The 19,902-nt window shown below is 35.7% G+C and overlaps 1 protein-coding gene across 4 annotated transcripts in view; it reads left to right on the top strand.

Annotated features, from left to right (window-relative positions):
* Positions 1-19,902, top strand: part of EXOC2 (exocyst complex component 2) — a 279,473-nt gene that overhangs the window by 238,709 nt on the left and 20,862 nt on the right. The gene's annotated exons all lie outside the window — the stretch shown is intronic.

Genomic DNA, 19,902 nt, shown 5'->3' with positions numbered 1-19,902 from the left:
CAGTCATTTTTTTTTAATCAGTTTCATTATTTCACCTTACCTTTTTTTTTTCAGACACTTTTCTCCTTTTTTATATGCAGTTTAGTGTATTAGAGTCAGTTCCGTAAAACCATTTGTACAATGCTTTGAACATTTGGTTATAATTTTTCTGTCTGCCAAGCATTTTTCAATGTGAAATTTATTAACCTTGAGATGACCTGTGGCCTACATATTTTCTTCATTACATGCAGCATTTATTGTATTATGTATTAAATTGATAGCTGCAAACTATGCTGTTTGTCATCAGGGTAAACTAAAGTACTTTTGTGCAAATAAACAGTGTAAGTCATTTTTTAAACTTCATTTTGGACATTTCAGGCATCTGTCAAGACAGAATAGTAAAACAAATCTTGATTGACCTGTTGGCCAGCTTCAACAGTTATGAGCTCATGGCCAATTTTCTTTTATCTGTACCCCTCAATTCCCTACTACCCTGGGATATATTATTTTGAAATGAATCCCAGACATGAAATCATTTCATCCATACACAGATCAGATAAGGACTGATCTAAAAAAAAACAAAACAAAACAAAACAAAAAAAACAAACCCCAAAACAAAACCACAATAACCTCATCAGATCTGGAAAAAAATTAACAATAATTTCTCAATTTCATCAAATATCTAGTCAATGTTCAGAAATCGTAAAAGCTTTTTAGGCAATTTGTTCCAATCAGGATTCAGCCAACTCTATATATTGCATTTGGTTGATATGTCTCTTAATTTTTTCTTTTCTTCCTCTAGGAATCCTTCTTCATTTTATTTGTTGAATAAATGAGATTGTTCTATAGGTATTCTCACTTTCTGGATTTTTCAGATTGCTTCCTCATGGTGTCATTTACCATGTTCCTCTGTTCCTTGTGCTTCCTATAAATTTGTGATTAATAAAATAGCTCTATCTGTTTCAGGCTTCATTTTGTTTTAATTTTGTTTGCTGCCACCAGGAGGTACATAGGGTTTGGTTGTCTCTCTTTTTATGATCTTAAGATTGAAAATTGGATTCAAGTGTTATCAGATTGATCCACTCTTTAAAAGTTTATCATAACTTTTATCATAACAAAAGTTTATCATAAACTTTTCATCTGATGGTTTTAGCATCTTTGGGAATTATTGCACTGACCTGTTATTTCCTTAAGGATTACAAATTCATGATTGTTAGCTGAAACACTAAAAAAAAAAAAAAGTTTGGTTACTCTGAGAGTATAGTTCCTACAGGAAAGGCAGGATAAATTCTTGATTCTTTATCTTTTTTATTTTTTCAGAATGAGTTGGTTCCCTCACATTTTGAAAAAGTGATCAAGGGGCGCCTGGGTGGCTCAGGCATTAAGCGTCTGCCTTCGGCTCAGGTCATGATCCCGGGGTCCTGGGATCGAGCCCCGTGTTGGGCTCCCTGCTCAGCAGGGAGCCTGCTTCTCCCTCTCCCACTCCCCCTGCTTGTGTTCCCTCTCTTGCTGTGTCTTTGTCAAATAAATAAATAAAATCTTAAAAAAAAAAGTGATCAATAAGATTTAAAATTTTTTTAAATTTTTATTGGTTTGAGCATATTTTATGACTTTCAACTCAGTATAGTAGTTACTATTTTTTTAATAATCAGTTTGTGCCCTGTTTGGCTGGGGAGTCTCTTCAGATGGTCTGAAGTATTGTCTGATAGTATAGATGGTCTGAAGCAGTATTACTGAAAATACTGCTTCATGATTCTCCTTTGCTCTCTGGTATGTTGAGGTGTTGCATGCTTACCCTGTGCTTTCTTATCCCAGATGTGGAGTCAGTCATTGGAAGGGAATGAAATAAATCAAATATTGAAATAATGTAAAATTTGAAGAAACTTTTTTTTTACTCTTTCCATACTTTGTTCCTGTCCTCCCTATGTGCCCCTGGCTTTTTTTGTGGTTTCTCTGTCTCATTAACTATTCAGAAGTTCATTCTATCATTGGATAAGCAGTGTAAGCAGCAGTCACATTACCTGGTGGCTTCTTATGTTCCAACAATACTATTGCTTCTGTTCAAGTTAGCACAAGGTAAGCCAATTCCCTAACATCACAAATCTTACCAGTCAGGTAGGGAAAGGTGTCTTTAAAGAATCCTCTAAAGAGGTGTCTCCTAGTCAGGAAGACATTAGAAGGACTATGTATGTATGTTCTGTAATTATGAATCTGTGAAACTTCTGTTTCTTTTTGTTTTTGTTTTTTTATTTTATTATGTTAATCACCATACATTATATCGTTAGTTTTTGATTTAGTGTTCCATGATTCATTGTTTGCGTATAACACCCAGTGCTCCATTCAGTATGTGCCCTCTTTAACACCCATCACCAGGCTAACGCATCCCCTCACCCCCCCCCCAGAACCCTCAGTTTCTTTCTCAGAGTCCATAGTCTCTCATGGTTCATCTCCCCCTCCAATTCCCCCCCCTTCATTTTTCCCTTCCTAGTATCTTTTTTTTTTTAACATATAATGTTTGTTTCAGAGGTACAGGTCTGTGATTCAACAGTCTTACACAATTCACAGCGCTTACCATAGCAGATACCCTCCCCAATGTCTATCACCCAGCCACCCCATCCCTCCCAGCCCACACCACTCCAGCAACCCTCAGTATGTTTCCTGAGATTAAGAATTCCTCCTATCAGTGAGGTCATATGATACATCTTTCTCTGATTGACTTATTTTGCTCAGCATAATACCCTCCATTTCCATCCACGTCATTGCAAATGGCAAGATTTCATTCCTTTTGATGGCTGCATAATATTCCATTGTGTGTGTGTGTGTGTGTGTGTGTGTATACCACATCTTTATCCATTCATCTGGACATCTTGGCTCTTTCCACAGTTTGGCTATTGTGGACATTGTGCTATAAACATTGGGGTGCACGTACCCCTTCGGATTCCTACATTTGTATCTTTGGGGTAAATACCCAGTAGTGTGGTTGCTGGGTCATAGGGTAGCTCTATTTTCAATTTTTTGAGGAACCTCCATACTGTTTTCCAGAGTGGCCACACCAGCTTGCATTCCCACCAACAGTGAAAGAGGGTTCCCCTTTCTCCACATCCCCGCCAACATCTGTAGTTTTCTGACTTTGTTAATTTTAGCCATTCTGACTGGTGTGAGGTGGTATCTCATTGAGGTTTTGATTTGGCTTTCCCTGATGCCGAGCGATGTTGAGCACATTTTCATGTATCTGTTGGCCATTTGGCTGTCTTCTTTGGAAAAATGTCTGTTCATGTCTTCTGCCCATTTCTTGATTGGATCGTTTGTTCTTTGGGTGTTGAGTTTGATAAGTTCTTTATAGATTTTGGATACTAGCCCTTTATCTGATATGTCATATGCAAATGTCTTCTCCCATTCTGTCGGTTGTCTTTTGGCTTTGTTGACTGTTTCTTTTGCTGTGCAAAAGCTTTTTATCTTGATAAAGTCCCACTAGTTCATTTTTGCCCTTGCTTCCCTTTCCTTTGACAATGTTTCTAGGAAGAAGTTGCTGTGGCTGAGGTCGAAGAGGTTGCTCCCTCTGTTCTCCTTTAGGATTTTGATGGACTCCTAGCTCACATTTAGGTCTTTCAACCATTTTGTTTTTGTGTGTGGTGTAAGGAAATGGTCCAGTTTCATTCTTTTGCATGTGGCTGTCCCATTTTCCCAACACCAATTGTTGAAGAGACTGTCTTTTTTCCATTAGACATTCTTTCCTGCTTTGTCAAAGATTAGTTGACTATAGAGTTGAGGGTCCATTTCTGGGCTCTGTATTCTGTTCCATTGATCGATGTGTCTGTTTTTGTGCCAGTACCATACTGTCTTGATGATGACAGCTTTGTAATAGAGCTGGAAGTCCGGAATTGTGATTCCACCAGCTTTGCTTTTCTTTTTCAACGTTCCTCTGGCTATCAGGGTCTTTTCTGTTTCCATTCAAATTTTAGATTTATTTGTTCCATTTTGTTGAGAAAAGTTGATGGTCTTTTGATAGGGATTGCATCAAATGTGTAGATTGCTCTAGGTAGCATTGACATCTTCACAATATTTGTTCTTCCAATCCATGAGCATGGAACGTTCTTCCATTTCTTTGTGTCTTCCTCAATTTTTTTCATGAGTATTTTGTAGTTTTCTAAGTACAGATTCTTTGCCTCTTTGGTTAGATTTATTCCTAGGTATCTTATGGTTTTGGGTACAATTGTAAATGGGATCGACTCCTTAATTTCTCTTTCTTCTGTATTGTTGTTGGTGTATAGGAATGCCACTGATTTCTGTGTATTGATTTTATATCCTGCCTTTACTGAATTCCTGTATGAGTTCTAGCAGTTTTGGGGTGGAGTCTTTTGGGTTTTCCACATAAAGTATCATATCATCTGCAAAGAGTGAGAGTTTGACTTCCTCTTTGCCGATTTTGATGCCTTTGATTTCTTTTTGTTGTCTGATTGCTGTGGCTAGGACTTTTAGTACTTCATTAAATAGCAGTGGTGATAGTGGACATCCCTGCTGTGTTCCTGACCTTAGGGGGTAGCTCTCAGTTTTTCCCCATTGAGAATCTCTTTGCGGTGGGTTTTCATAGATGGCTTTTATGATATTGAGATATGTACCCTCTATCCCTATACTCTGAAGAGTTTTCATCAAGAAAGGATGCTGTACTTTGTCAAATGCTTTTTCTGCATCTATTTGGAGGATCATATAGTTCTTGTTCTTTCTTTTATTAATATATTGTATCACATTGATTGATTTGCAGATGTTGAACCAACCTTGCAGCCCAGGGATAAATCATCCCACTTGGTCGTGGTGAATAATCCTTTTAATGTACTGTTGGATCCTATTGGGTAGTGTTTTGGTGAGAATTTTTGCATCCATATTCATCAGGGATATTGGTCTGTAATTCTCCTTTTTGATGGGGTCTTTGTCTGGTTTGGGGATCAAGGTAATGGTGGCCTCATAAAACGAGTTTGGAAGTTTTCCTTCTATTTCTATTTTTGGAACAGTTTCAGAAGATTAGGTATTAATTCTTCTTTAAGTACTTGGTAGAATTCCTCTGGGAAGCCATCTGGCCCTGGACTTTTGTTTGTTGGGAAATTTTTGATGACTGCTTCAATATCCTTAGTGGTTATAGGTCTGTTCAGGTTTTCTCTTTCTTCCTGTTTCAGTTTTGGTAGTTGATACATCTCTAGGAATGCATCCATTTCTTCCAGGTTATCTAATTTGCTGGCATATGAGCATTGCTCATAATATGTTCTTAGAATTGTTTGTATTTCTTTGGTGTTGGTTGTGATCTCTCCTCTTTCATTCATTTTTTTATTTGGGTCATTTCTTTTTTCTTTTTGGTAAGTCTGGCGAGGGGTTTATCAATCTTATTAATTCTTTCAGAGAACCAGCTCCTAGGTTCATTGATCTTTTCTACTGTTCTTTTGGTTTCTATTTCATTGATTTCTGCTCTGGTCTTTCTTATTTATCTTCTCCTGCTGGGCTTAGGCTTTATTTGCTGTTCTTTCTCCAAGTCCTTTAGGTGTAGGGTTAGGTTGTGTATTTGAGACCTTTCTTGTTTCTTGAGAAAGGCTTGTATTGCTAAATACTTTCCTCTTAGGACTGCCTTTGCTGCATCCCAAAGATTTTGAACAGTTGTGGTTTCCTTTTCATTGGTTTCCATGAATTTTTTTAATTCTTCTTTAATTTACTGGTTGACCCATTCATTCTTTAGTAGAATGCTCTTTAACCTCCATGTATTTGAGTTCTTTCCAACTTTCCTCTTGTGATTGAATTTTAGTTTCAAAGCATTGTGGTCTGAAAATAAGCAGGGAATGATGCTAGTCTTTTGGTACCGGTTGAGACCTGATTTGTGACCTGGGATGTGATCTATTCTGGAGAATATTCCACAGGCACTAGAGAAGAATGTGTATTCCGTTGCTTTGGGATAGAATGTTGTGAATATATCTGTGCAGTCCTTTTGGTCCAGTGTGTCATTTAAAGTCTTTATTTCCTTGTTGATCTTTTGCTTAGATGTCCATTTCAGTGAGGGAGTGTTAAAGTCCCCTACTATTATTGTATTGTTGTCAATGTGTTTCTTTGCTTTTGTTATTAATTGGCTTATATAATTGGCTGCTCCCATGTTAGGGGCATAGATATTTACAATTGTTAGCTCTTCTTGTTGGATAGACCCTTTAAGTAGGATATAGTGTCCTTCCTCATCTCTTATTAGAGTCTTTGGTTTAAAATCTAATTTGTCCGATATAAGGATTGCCACCCCAGCTTTCTTTTGGTGTCCATTAGCATGGTAAATGGTTTTCCACCCCCTCACTTCCAGTCTGGAGGTGTCTTTGGGTCTAAAATGAGCCTCTTGCAGACAGCATATCAGTGGGTCTTGTTTTTTTTTTTTTATCCAATCTGTTACCCTGTGTCTTTTGATTGAGGCATTTAGCCCATTTACATTTAGGGTAACTATTGAAAAATATGAATTTAGTGCCATTGTATTACCTGTCAGGTGACTGTTACTGTGTATTGTCTGTGTTCCTTTCTGGTCTATGTTACTTTTAGGCTCTCTCTTTGCTTAGAGGACCCCTTTCAATATTTCTTGTAGGGCTGGTTTCGTGTTTGCAAATTCCTTTAGTTTTTGTTTGTCCTGGAAGTTTTTTTTATCTCTCCTTCTATTTTCAATGACAGCCTAGCTGGATATAGTATTCTTGGCTGCATGTTTTTATCATTTAATGCTCTGAATATATCATTCCAGTCCTTTCTGGCCTGCCAGGTCTCTGTGGATAGGTCTGTTGCCAGTCTAATGTTTCTGCCATTGTAGGTTACAGATCTCTTCTCCTGAGCCGCTTTCAGGATTTTCTCTCTGTCTTTGAGTCTCGTAAGTTTTACTATTAGATGTCGGGATGTTGACCTATTTTTAATGATTTTAAGGGGGATTCTCTGTGCCTCCTGGATTTTGATGCCTGTTTCCTTCCCCAAATTAGGAAGTTCTCTGCTATAATTTGTTCCAGTATACCTTCTACCCCTCTCTCTCTTTCTTCTTCTTCTGGGATCCCAATTATTCTAATATTGTTTCGTCTTATGGTATCACTTATCTCTCGAATTCTGCCCGCGTGATCCAGTAGTTGTTTATCTCTCTTTTTCTCAGCTTCTTTATTTTCCATCATTTGGTCTTCTATATCACTATTTCTTTCTTCTGCCTCATTTATCCTAGCAGTTAGAGCCTCCATTTTTTATTGCACCTCATTAATAGCCTTTTTGATTTTGGCTTGGTTAGAATTTTAGTTCTTTTATTTCTCCCGAAGGGTTTTCTCTAATATCTTCCATGCTTTTTTCAAACCCAGCTAGTATCTTTGATATTGTCATTCTGAACTCTAGTTCCGACATCTTAACTAATGTCCGCGTTGATTAGGTCCCTGGCAGTCGGTACTGCCTCTTGTTCTTTTGTTGAGGTGATTTTTTCAGATTTGTCATTTTGTCCAGAGGAAAATAGATGAATGAGAGATCAAAATGCTAATAGGGTAACAACGACCCCAGACAAATAGACACTAAAAAAATCAAAAGAGACCTGAAACTGGGGGAAAAGAAAGGGAAAGAAATGCCATCTCTGTGTCTCTCCCCCAGTACTAGGAGAAAACTTCAGAAATAAAGAGTTTAGTAAATATTTGTTGGATTAATTACATGCAACTTCCTTAACCATTTTGTCTTAAACGGCAAAAGCCCACCCCAAAATACTTTAGTACAGCTTAATAATAAGCCATTTTGAAAACTGTTGAATATCACAGTGGAAAACTTTTGAGTATGGGTTTTTAAAACAACGTCATCTTGAACATTTTCTGGGAATCTCCATTAGAAGGGAGACTGACAGGCCTGGGAGGGGCTCAGACACCTGACATACCCTCCCCTCCAGAGCTGAGGAAACCCAGCCCAGGTGAAGGGTTATTGAAGGTCCTGGAGCACCATGTGATTGACCTAACTGGGGCTTTTCTCTTTCTGCCTCAATTTATCATTTATCAGCAAGCTAATTAATGTGGTAAACTCTGTATTGTATAGACAGTCCAACAGTGATACTGTTTGAATCCAAAACTCAGTTTGCCCCTAAGTTTTAAGTGATTGGAACAATAGACATCAACAAAGCAGTTTGTGTCTATAGGAGTGAGTTAAACATAGTGTTAATAAAATCTTTATATCATCTGAAATATTTATTTGGGATATGGATTTTGTATCAATTTACTTCAATTTTGTGATAATGTATAATACTGATAAAAATGTTTGAGTGACAACCAAAGTAAATTCATAAATATATATTTGAAAACCCTTTTTTCATTTTTGAAATTGCTGTCATTTCTGATTGCAAATGGTGTAACAACCTATGATTATCGTTACAAGAACTTTAAGAATTATATGTAGAATGCATATCACCTTTAGCAAGTTTGTGTATTGAAGGAGCTTAATAGGTTTTATGAAATCACAAAAAGCCACCTTCAGGGAGTTTAATATGGTGGATATGAAAAAGATTAACATTCTTGTACTCTACAGTAAAGCTGGGTTGTATTAATGAAAAGAAAAATTGGTGTATATTCTTGGACTTTTTTCTCTTTTTTGATTTGTGCTGTGGCTTTTTTTTTTTTTTTTGCTAAGGAAAACTGATAAATTCCCCCCTTTTTTTTTAAACTAGAGCAAGTGCTACTTTTAGACATGTATGCCCATATCCAACAAGACTATACTTAATGTTAAGTGAAGTGCTTTTGGTGGGGCACACAGTCTTTCACCATTGGAAAACTGGCAGTGCCCACTAAAGATAAATTTGCATTTCTGCAATGACCCAGTTCTGTTACCTAAGAGAAATGAGTGTTTATGCTTACCAAAGACAACAACAATATTCATAGCAGCTTTATTTAAAATAGCTAAAAATTGAGACGCCTCAGTCGGTTAAGCATCTGCCTTCAGCTCAGGTCATGATCCCAGGGTCCTGGGATCCATCCCTGCATTGGGCTCCTTGTTCAGCAGGAAGCTTGCTTCCCCTCTGCCTGCTGCTCCCCCTGGTTGTGCTTTCTCTCTCTCTCTGACAGATAAATAAATAAATAAAATATTTTTAAAAATTTAAAAAATAGCTAAAAATTGGAAACAATTCGGATGTCTGTCAGCAGTTAGAATGGATACATAAATCATGGTGTGGTCATTCAGTGAGATTTGTATAGCAACGAGAATGACCATACTCTCTTATATGCAACAACACTAATGGTTCTTACAGATACACTGTTGAGGGAAGGAAGCCAGATTCGAAAGAGTACTGTCTGTTTCTTTATGAGTCCATTATTTCATTTATATGAAAGCCAACACATGGATCAATGGAGAGAGAGAGATCTGAATAATGATTTCGTTTTAGACAGGGATATTGTCTGGGAAGGACTACCAAGAAAGCCTGCTGGGATGCTGGATATAAATATTCTCTTGATGTGGATGGTGGTTCTATGTGTGTATACAAATGTAAAAACTCATCAGGTTATACACTTAAGATTTATGTATTTACTATAAATTATACCTATTTTTTTCACTTCATTTTGTTTTTATTATAGCATGTTTGCTTAATTTACAGCAAGCAGAAAATAAGCTGGGTCTTGTTTTGATCCAAACATTGATGTTTTAAAGTTTGTACACAGTATTTGTTTTTTTTTCTTTTTTCTTAAATTTTATTTTATTTTGTTGTGTTAGTCACCGTACAATACATCATTAGTTTTTGATGTAGTGATCCACAATTTGTTTAAAAGAACATATTAAAAATTCCTTTTTAGAAGCTTCTGAATTAAAATACAAAGTTTAACCCCACAACTTTCCTCTTTTGTAGAACTGCAAACTACTGCTACAGTTTAAATAGACTTTTTGTCTATTTAACTCTCTACAGTTTAAACTGTACATCTAGGAAAATCTAAAAAATTTAGACATTTAGTTTGCTTCCATATCTTGACTATTGTATATAATGTTACAATAAATATAGGGATGCATATTATCTTTTTGAATTAGTGTTTTTATTTTCTTTGGGTAAATACCCAGTAGTGGAATTACTAGATTGTATGTTATTGCTATTTTTAATTTTTTGAGGAATCTCCATACTGTTTTGCACAGTGATTTTACCAATTTACATTCCCACCAACAGTGCACAAGGGTTCCCTTTTCTTCAAATCCTGACCAACACTTTTTATTTCTTGTCCTTTTGATACTAATTGTTCTGACTAGTGTGAGGTGATAACACAGATGGACCTAAAGGATATTATGCTAAGTAAAATAAGTTAGACACAAAAAGACAAATACCCTAACGATTTCACCTATATGTGGAATCTAAAAACAAACAACCAGAAACAGACCCTATATAAATAAAAAGAACAAACTGTTGTTTGCCAGAAGGGAGAGGGATGGGAGGATAGACAAAATGAGTGAAGGGGAGTGGGAGGCTCAGACTTCCAGTTATGGAATGAATAAGTCACAGGGATGAAAGGTATAGCATGGGGAATGTAGTCAATGGTATTCTGAGAGTGTTGTATGTTAACAGATGGTAAGTACACTTATGAGCATAGCATAATAGAATTGTTAAATCACTATGTTGTACACCTCAAACTGATGTGACATTTTTTATCAACTGTACATCAATTAAAAAAAATTTCTTAAATTGGACTTTAAAATCCAAGTTACCTATTGGCTTTTCTCTGCCTTCAATTTTATTACAACTTCATTGTTTTTAATTTCAACACTTTTTTTAGTTTAATGGCTAAAACAGATTTTATTTCTTAAGTTGTATACGGAGCCATATGTTGAGAGTAGGCACTTTACCTTATTATTTGTTTGCTGTGCTCCACAGTGGTGATTCCAGTTATAGGGATGCAACAGCCGCTCCATAACATTGACAGTACCATCTGTCATGGGTCAGACAGTGGTAGAGCACTTTCTGTGTGTTTGTTCAGTGAATCACAGAGGCCCACACAGCCAACTAGGGGAGCCAGGATTCTAATTCAGTCAGGCTCTTGTGCCATGTTCTTCAGCCTGGCTTCTCTCATAAGCATTTATTAATTTTGATTTAATCAATGTCATTTTATTAAAAAAAAACCCTGAGATTTTGAAATTGAACAGTTACTACAGACCTGTTTATGAAATGTTATATACAAATGTAATAAAACATTGCAAGTGTAAAACAAAATGCATCCATTTGCATAGATAGAATGAATTTTATTTTCTTGTCTCTTTCACTTTGCTAATTGAAGTTGCCTTCTAATGAAACAAATTTTTTCTGCCAAAAGACTAAATTGAAACAAATGAGTTCGATTTATTAGCTGATGTTAAATGATTAAATGGCTACCTTTAGGTCTGAAATTCAGTGTATCATGTTTCAAATGATGAAACTGATATTCTATGCTAAATATATAAAGTGTTTTGTAATATTCTATGTTAGTGTAATTCATAATCTGTTTTACCAATCAGACTTTAACTTTGAAATGGGAGATGTTGTGATATCTTTGCTCATTTTTGAGACTTGAAAGCTATTTATCTATGATGTATATGAATTCTAAACTGTTATGAATATAAATCCTTTCTTACAAATGGAAAACATAAGCCATGAAATAATTTTACTGTTATTTTCACTACTGGCCATATGTTCTCTTTTCATAGGACAGAGTTTTCCTATTCATATTTAAAAACTAGGAGATCATATCCCGAGAAAGAAAATAGAGAACTGTAAAGGTTGAGATTATTCATTCATATACTACATATGAAGGGCATCCTCTCCTCAAGTGTTCATTTTAAAAATCTCTGATATGGCAAAAGACATTTATCTGTTTAGGAAAAGAGATCAATTTAGGAATGAACAAACTAAAACATGAAGACCTGGAACTTAAAACCCTTTCTCTATTCCAACAAAAGCTAATTTTGTTGCAAAATATTTAGGCCTTTCTGTCTGTCTGCCAATATTGATAGTTTCTGGTTGCCTTCTTTTAATAGGCAGTAATTTCAATAATGTGTCTTCAGAGTGTAATTGAATAGACAATTTATTTAGAAAAAAATACCCCAAAGTTCTTTCATGTAGTGTTTCAGTTTGACCCAAAAAAAAGTACATTGTGGGATATTTATAGTATTTTTCAATCTATTTTTATCTGTAGACTAGGACTGATAACTGATTTAGGTCATGGGGGTTAAAAACAGGAAATGTGGTTTATAAAGTAGGTAGTATCTCCAGAGTTTCCAAAGTTTGATTTCTTATAGTATTGACTGAAGAGTATCATGTTTCAAAACAACATTAGGCAGGATACCTTGAAATCAGTCTGTGTTTAAAGGAGTTGTCTGTCCAATTATGACAGGAAATGCTTCATGGAAAAGTTTGCATTCTTGGTATAGGTTCGAACAGTACAGCAGTTGTTTTCTGTAATTGCACAGTGCTCTTTCTCCCTAGCTCTTTTTTAGCTGGTTTTTTTACAGTTAGATTGAGTATAAGTCTTGTGTAAATTTTAATAAATTTTCTTTGATCTTTGTGTTTTGGTTAAAATTTTATTTTAGTGCTTAGTTTTGTCATTATCATAATTGAGGAGGAGCACATATTATAGTTATTAACTATAGTAATTAGAGAATCCAAGTTAAGAAAATAAAAAGGCATGAAGAAACAGAGTTATAATTTTGTATGGCTTTGAATGACAGCTTGGCAAAACTGATCAAAACAAAACCTTTGACTCAGCAATCCCACTTCTAGGAAGATACCTTACATAAATTATTCTATGAGAACACAAGGATTGATATTCATTGCAGCATTATTTATAGTAGTATGTACTGAAAGGCAATGTAATTGTCTAATAGTAGGAGAATAAATTATGAATAGAATAAAATTAATAAATTAGAATAAATAGCAATAAATAAATTGTGGTACATCTATAACATAGAATACCAGGCAACCATTGAAAATGATAAGGTAGATATGTATACACTGGCATGGGAAAATGTTTGTGACATATTACAAAATGAAGTAAGCAAGTTTGAAGAAGGAACGTGTAGTGTAATCTCATTCCTGAGGGGTAAAAATTTATATTCATAGGAAGAGATTTGGAAAATACATACCAAACTAGGGCGAAGGATGAAGGAGTTTATTGGACTTTTATTTGTTATTATGAAAACATATACTTCGGTGTTGTTTTAATTATTTTTGATGAGCATTTAATTTTTTTTTCAAAATAAAAAATCAAGAAGAAAGATTGATAAATCCAAAATGTTCACTGTTCTGTTTTTTAATATGGACATTCTTTAGAGAATCTAGCAGTTTGTCCAAATTTTTAATTATAAGAAGAATGAAATGTGCTTATGTAACACTGTTTAATGTATAAAACATTTTCCCATATTTCAAAGAAAACTTGAAGCTCCACGAATTAGCTGATTTTCCAGCTAAGATGTAAATCCAGTTCATTCCATACACACCTGTATATTATCTACTATAGCTTATTGCTAGGCATTATTCCATGAGATTGGCACAAAAACAACACTAGGATCCTTTCAACATGTCAGGGGACCGTTTTTCTCATAAACGGTGCTGAGGATTTCATCAAACAGCCCTCTGTTTACCAATGTGGGTTTTAGTGTTTGCCGGACTTTTTTCCTTCATGCAATTTCTTGTGGTGTTTTAGAGACAGTGTAAGGCTCTCTCGCATGTGCAAAATGGTCATGTTTTCTTAAATCTGGTAGTGTCCCCATTAGAATGTATGCCCTGTGAGGAGAGGGGCTTTATTTCTTATGAATGTGTTTTTTGTTTTTTGTGTTTTTTTTGGTCTCTGCTATATCCCCAGCACCTGGGAAAGAGTCTGGCATGTAATAGTAATAGGCACTCGGTAAATATTTTTAGTAGTATGCCTATTCCAAAACCAAGGCCCCCTTATTTGATTAAAAGGAGAAACTGACAAGTATAGCAAGAAAAAAGATTTCTTTTCCACTTTCATGTATGAAAATCAAGACCTTCATTATTGGAGAAGATGGTACGAGGTCCAGACCCAATTACAGGAAGCCCACCCTGCGAGAAGAAGCCTACAGGTTCTTGCTCAGAGCAGAGATGAGCTTTGTTTTCTCCATGGGGAATTTCCACACTGGGCTACTAGATTAATTGCTAAGTGATAGTCTAGATTGATACTGTGTGGGTGGGGACACTTTTTTGGTCAAATATCATGACACATTCTAATTTTATATTCAGAGAGTAGAGGAGATACATATTGTAAATACTTAGAAGTTGTTCTCATTCCCTTGGAAAGTTGGGGGGGTTTATCTAAGGTTAACATTTTTAAAAACAATACTTATTACTACATCATAATAATGTAACATTTGTAACTCCAAGAAATAAGTCAGTTTGCTTTATTTTTTCTTTGTGCACTGTTCACATGGACAGCTCACATCCTAGTAGTACTGTAAATGTGGCATTTATGGCCCACTTAATGTTGGAGCTAAAGCTAAAACCCTGGTTTCCTAACACATTTACTAAGTGTTCATTATGTTCTAAGATATCTGAGCTTCTTCCTGAGTATCTAGCATATAGTGAGCATTCAGTAAATGTAAAGTTTGATTATTTGAAATAAGCTATTTGCTAAGTAACCAGAAAAACAAAGCATATTTGGAAAACATGTATTTAGACTCAGTATCCCATTCTCCTATACTTAGTTTATTCAAATTATATTTTTCAAATGGATCCTGTAAAATTATTTCAACAGGACTGTTCTGTTTTCTTAAATCCTATGAGAAATAAGAGATGCATGCTTTAGCAGAGAGCATCTCCTTTACACATAAACTGAGGCATTTACATTTTTAGTGGATGATGGCTCAAGTACAAAATTATATATTATAGAATGCTAAATACATTGAAAATTTTCTCTGATATATTTGTTCACTCATTCATTCCCTTATCACTTTATTTAAGAGGGTCAAGGGAACTTACTAGTGAGCAAGACATGCATAGTGTTTGCCTTTTTTCTTCATTCATAAATATTTTTGAACTTGTGCCTCAGACCAGCCACTGTAATAGGTAGTCAGGATACAAAGATGTGGTAAGTGAAGGGGGATGCCTATGCCTGTGGAGTTAACAATCTAGCAGGGTAGATAGTTATTAATTAAGTAGTCATATAAATCAATGGAAAGCTGCTACAGTGGGAGGAGAGGGAGTTGGCGCTGAGAGGACGTAAGAGGGGATCTAGGGGTACCACCTCTGAAATACAAGGGAGAGTCAGTGGGTTGTAACCGGTAATACTGCCTCCCATTTGCTGACTCCCTGCTCTCTGACAGATGTACTGTTAGCCTCTTAGAAATGTTATTTCAATTAATAAATGGTATCTCTATTTTATAAATGAGAAAGCTACACGGTTAGAGCTGAAACTTGCCCCCAAGGTGACTGGTTAGTAAGTAACATGAGTATTTGAGGTCAGCACCTGCATCTGCCTTCTGTTCACATGTATAATTCTGATTTACTCAGGCCATTTCTCAGGTGTCCCCATAGAAGCCAGGTCTTCCCTAACCATTGCTGTATGTTATGTTCAGCCGTTCTTTCCAAACCACTGCAAAGTGTGACAAAACGGTTCCACTAAAATTCTAACTTCTAGAGAATTCTGTGTAAACTAGCAAAATAAGTGTATAGTCAAAGACAAATCTCCAGTTATTGCACATCCCAGTAACATTTGATATTGTGCCTGGGCTGTCATGCTCTAATGTGCACATTCAGCTCTTCAGAGATTGTTGGTGCCACTCAAAAGAACTTTACCTACAGTTGGGGTATGCTGCAGCCAGGGGACAATCATGATGGGTTACAATATCCAAACTTCTAAACTGTGTGTTTCAGAGAAAGAAATTGGTGCTCTTCTGCTAGTTTTCATACCTTTTACCCAACTATTTATGTCTTTCTTTAAAAAGCACCTAAAATATGTGTACTGTTTTGTAATCTACAAAATGCCCTCTACCACCAAGATAAGCTCTCTTAGAGTGGGGCCATATCTGTTTTGCTCACTTTTGTACACCACCACCTGGCAGTGCCTAGCACATAATTGATGCACAACAAATATTTAAAGAATAAGGGAATAAATATATATGACATTTCTGTAACAGTTTTGATAGCAAAACAGACATTGTAATCTCTACGTTTTGTAAACTAGGCTGTTGTCTAAAAGGTGAACTGATTTTTGTCTAGGGCCATATCATTAGTATATAAATAAGCCAGAACCTCAATCCCAAGTCTTCTGGCTTTACCTTGAGTGTTCTTTCTGTCACCTCAATGAACTTAAAAGTCATCATCAACCATTAATGTTAATAACATTAAACTAGAATAAAATGTAGTGGGAAGAAAACATAAACTACCAAAATTAACTACAAAATCGTCCCTTTGTCATAGTCATCACAGACCTTTTGAAAATAGTACCATAACCAAAAATCAAATCCTGGTCCTGCCCCCATGGACCATGGTCCCTTTAAACTCTGGCATCCGCTTCAAGGCCTCAGGCACTTTAATAACAAAATTTATCTACAGCTCTTCTCTGACAGCTATAGGATCTTTCTTGGCATTCTTACTACCTCTTTCTTGCTTTCCAAATCTAACCCATTCCATTCAAGGAAGTTAGCCAGCTGTCAGTGAAATCATAGGGAAGACCAAAACTTTACATTTTACAAAACCCAAATCTGTTTCTTTCAACTCTGAGTAATTGAATTTCTGTCCTTTTGGCATGATTTCCATGTACTTTCCTCTTCCAGGTCAGTAAAGAGCAAATTTGTCACTCTAGCCACTAAAAAGAAGATTGCTACCTTCTGTCAGCTGTGTTTTGAAGGGATCCTTTGACACCAGTACCACATGAGCAAGCAAGGCAAGCCCTGGCATCCTACCATTGTTACAGGCTTTTTGGGGTACACATTTTTAAAAGAATTGACATTTGGATTTGGAGCAACATTTTAAAACAGAAAACTCACCAGGCACTTAAACCCAAGGGGTTAATCTGTGTTTAGTTTTTTAGAAACACATCTGAAGGTCTCAGTGTGGACCCCTGAGTGGAGTAGGGTAGGTGCTAGGGAGGGTAGACTAGTGAGTAGGGTGTGATACTGGTTTGTTTCTCCTTCAGCTGATAACAGGCTGTAGAGTGGAGTAAAGAGAAAGGAATTGAAATTCTTAACTAGGAAGACCACAAAGATCTTATCTGTCTGATGTTTATGAACCTTCAGACCTCAGTCCCTAGACACGGACGCTGTCTGGTCTCTAGGTCCAGTGACCTTTCTCTACCCTTCCCCAGTACTATTCTTTAACTTTTCAAGAACTTAAAAAAAAAAATAGAAATTGTAAGTAAATGTTTCACAAATTAGTATAAATTGCAAAGTTTTTGTTTTGTTTTTTACAATATAAAACCCTTTCATATCACGTATTTGCTACATGCAACTTAGACACATATGTGAATACCAGTACCTTAGGATAAAATTCAAAACTGTGACTTTGGGGTCTTAACACATATTGAGGATATACACATACTCTTCTTGAAGGACCTAATGTCTCACTACCTCTGATGTATGCCTTTCAGGGTCCACCATAGAGTAGAATCTCAACAAATTGATGTTAAATGAATTAATGAGAACGTCAGCCATTCCCTTAGAACTAATAACAATTTCAGCCCAATATGTAATAAAAAATAATTATCTCTGTATTTAACACAGTGGGTAACTTTAGAGAGAGGCAACCAATGATTTATTTTTTATTTAAAAATTTTTATTGTTATTAACATCAGCATATGCATTGCTTTGGAAGGTTATAATAATAATTCATAAATCTCTGTCTCAAACTAAGCATGCATTTTTCAGACGTGTTCAATTTATTGCTGTCTTTTTGAACCTTTACTGACCTGACATGTGGTTTGACCAGGAGCTCTCTTTCTGTTCGTCCCTAGGGCCACAGATTTTTTTCCTTCTTTTTTTCCAGTATTACCACTTATCTCTTGAAGTGGTGGTGGTGGTTTTTTTGAAGGGGGATACAATTATTTCATTTTGTCCTGTTCATAAAAATTAAGTCTCCAAGAGATAGAAATTTTTTTTCTTCAATTTGTTCAGGTTGAAGCTATGTGTTCCTTCTAACATATTATCCTTGTGAAACCTGTGGTCAACTTAAAACAGGAAGCTTGATTTTGTTTTCATATTTTTTTATCAACAGCAATATAGTTCTAATGGCTGAAAGTATCTTGTGCTTTTATTCTTACTATTCACAGCTTTGTCTTAAGAATTATATTGAGTAATTTAGATGTATCTCTTTTACAGGGTGTTTTTATTAGTAATGCTCAGTCTGATGGGTTCTTGCCAGGAAATGTTTTTCCTATCAGGGTCAGAGTGGGAGTTGAGTTGATAGCATGTGACACTGGCTTGCTTTATTCTAAGTTTAATTTTCTGCTTTTTAGTCAGCACTCTGGCCCCACTCTTCTCTTTTACACTGAAGAATTTTAGAAGTTAAAACTGCCCTCACATTTCAAATCATCATTGTTAGAACATTGCTAGCACCCAAACTCCTGACATTTCACACGTTCAAATAGTAGCATTGACAGAACCCTGGTTTTCATGAACAGCTGAGACTATTGAATTTCTTACTCTTAAGTTCCTTACATCATCACTGGCCTAAGATTGTGCATATATTTTTAGTAACTATATACATGGTATGTATGTATGTATGTATGTATGGGCTAGTCTTTCACAGTATTGCAATTTAAAAATTCTTGACCTGAGTACAGTGGTTATGAACTCTTGAACTGGAGAGCCCTTCCCTGGTTTCCTCCACTCACCCTAGGAGAACTGCCCAGAGAACAAGGGACAAGAGGAAACTTTTCACTGGGGTGATCATAGTCATCAGAAACAGATGTTACAGCCAGGTCTCCCTGTTGCCCTGACTATATATAGCAGGTGAACAATCCAAGGGAAAAACTCTGTGGTATGACTTTCCTCTTAGAGGAAGAAAGCTTTTCTGGTCTTGAGCACAAGGTAGTCTATTTCACTTTCACTTACAATAGGTTCCTGATATTTTTCTCTCCTACCTCCCAGATAAGACTTGTTGTACCTTACAATTAGTTGATTTCAACTAATTTCTGAATTATATTTGTTTGCTCATCAACAGTTTTCTCAATTTTTCCACCAGAAAAACAGAATTAATAACACCTGAACCTCCATATCCCAAAGTATATATAAATTGCCTCCTCAAAAGAAAAATAGTGTACCTATTTATATACCATAGCATATGACAGAACCAAAAGCTAGTTATATATTTAGAATCTGAAAATGTCAGTTCAGAAAGTTGATTATAGTTCTTGGCCTTTAATCTCAACTTTTCTAAATAATCAGCTTAGATAACATTATAGAAAAAGATTCTCCTTAATATTGTTACTGTTAACATCCATGATTTTACAATACAGTAAAATTTTCTGTTCTGTAGAAAAGGAATTCTCAGTATTTGCAATTAATTCTAGAAGGCATTCTGAAGTAATATTCTACTCCAAGTAAAAGTAATTTCTTTAGAGTTACAGTAAAGCAGCATTTTGTTTTAAAATTTTTTTCTTACAAAATAATGATAATAAAAGTTCTTACTGAGCCCTGTGGATATTAGGACTAATCACATGCATTATCTCCTATAATCCTCACTATAAGCCTGCAAGATAGGTACTGCTCTTATACTCTGATAGAATACTGGGCTCTCAGTCTTATTGCCAGAAGTCATAGCTTGTAGGTGATGAAACTGGGGTTTGATCCAAGATAATCTGACTTCAGACTCCTGTACTGTTAAATCTCCTATACTGTCCTGAAATCTTGTATTTTGTCCAATCTTTAACTTACTTTACAGAATCAGATTTGATTTTGTCAGAAGTTTCTCCCAGAAGTAATTTTTTAAGATCAAAATGGTCATTCTGTATAACTTAACTTTTA

Source organism: Zalophus californianus, chromosome 7 (genome assembly GCF_009762305.2).
Source record: "Zalophus californianus isolate mZalCal1 chromosome 7, mZalCal1.pri.v2, whole genome shotgun sequence".
In the NCBI taxonomy this organism is placed as follows: domain Eukaryota; kingdom Metazoa; phylum Chordata; class Mammalia; order Carnivora; family Otariidae; genus Zalophus; species Zalophus californianus.
This window is presented reverse-complemented; position numbering and strand designations above follow the sequence as displayed.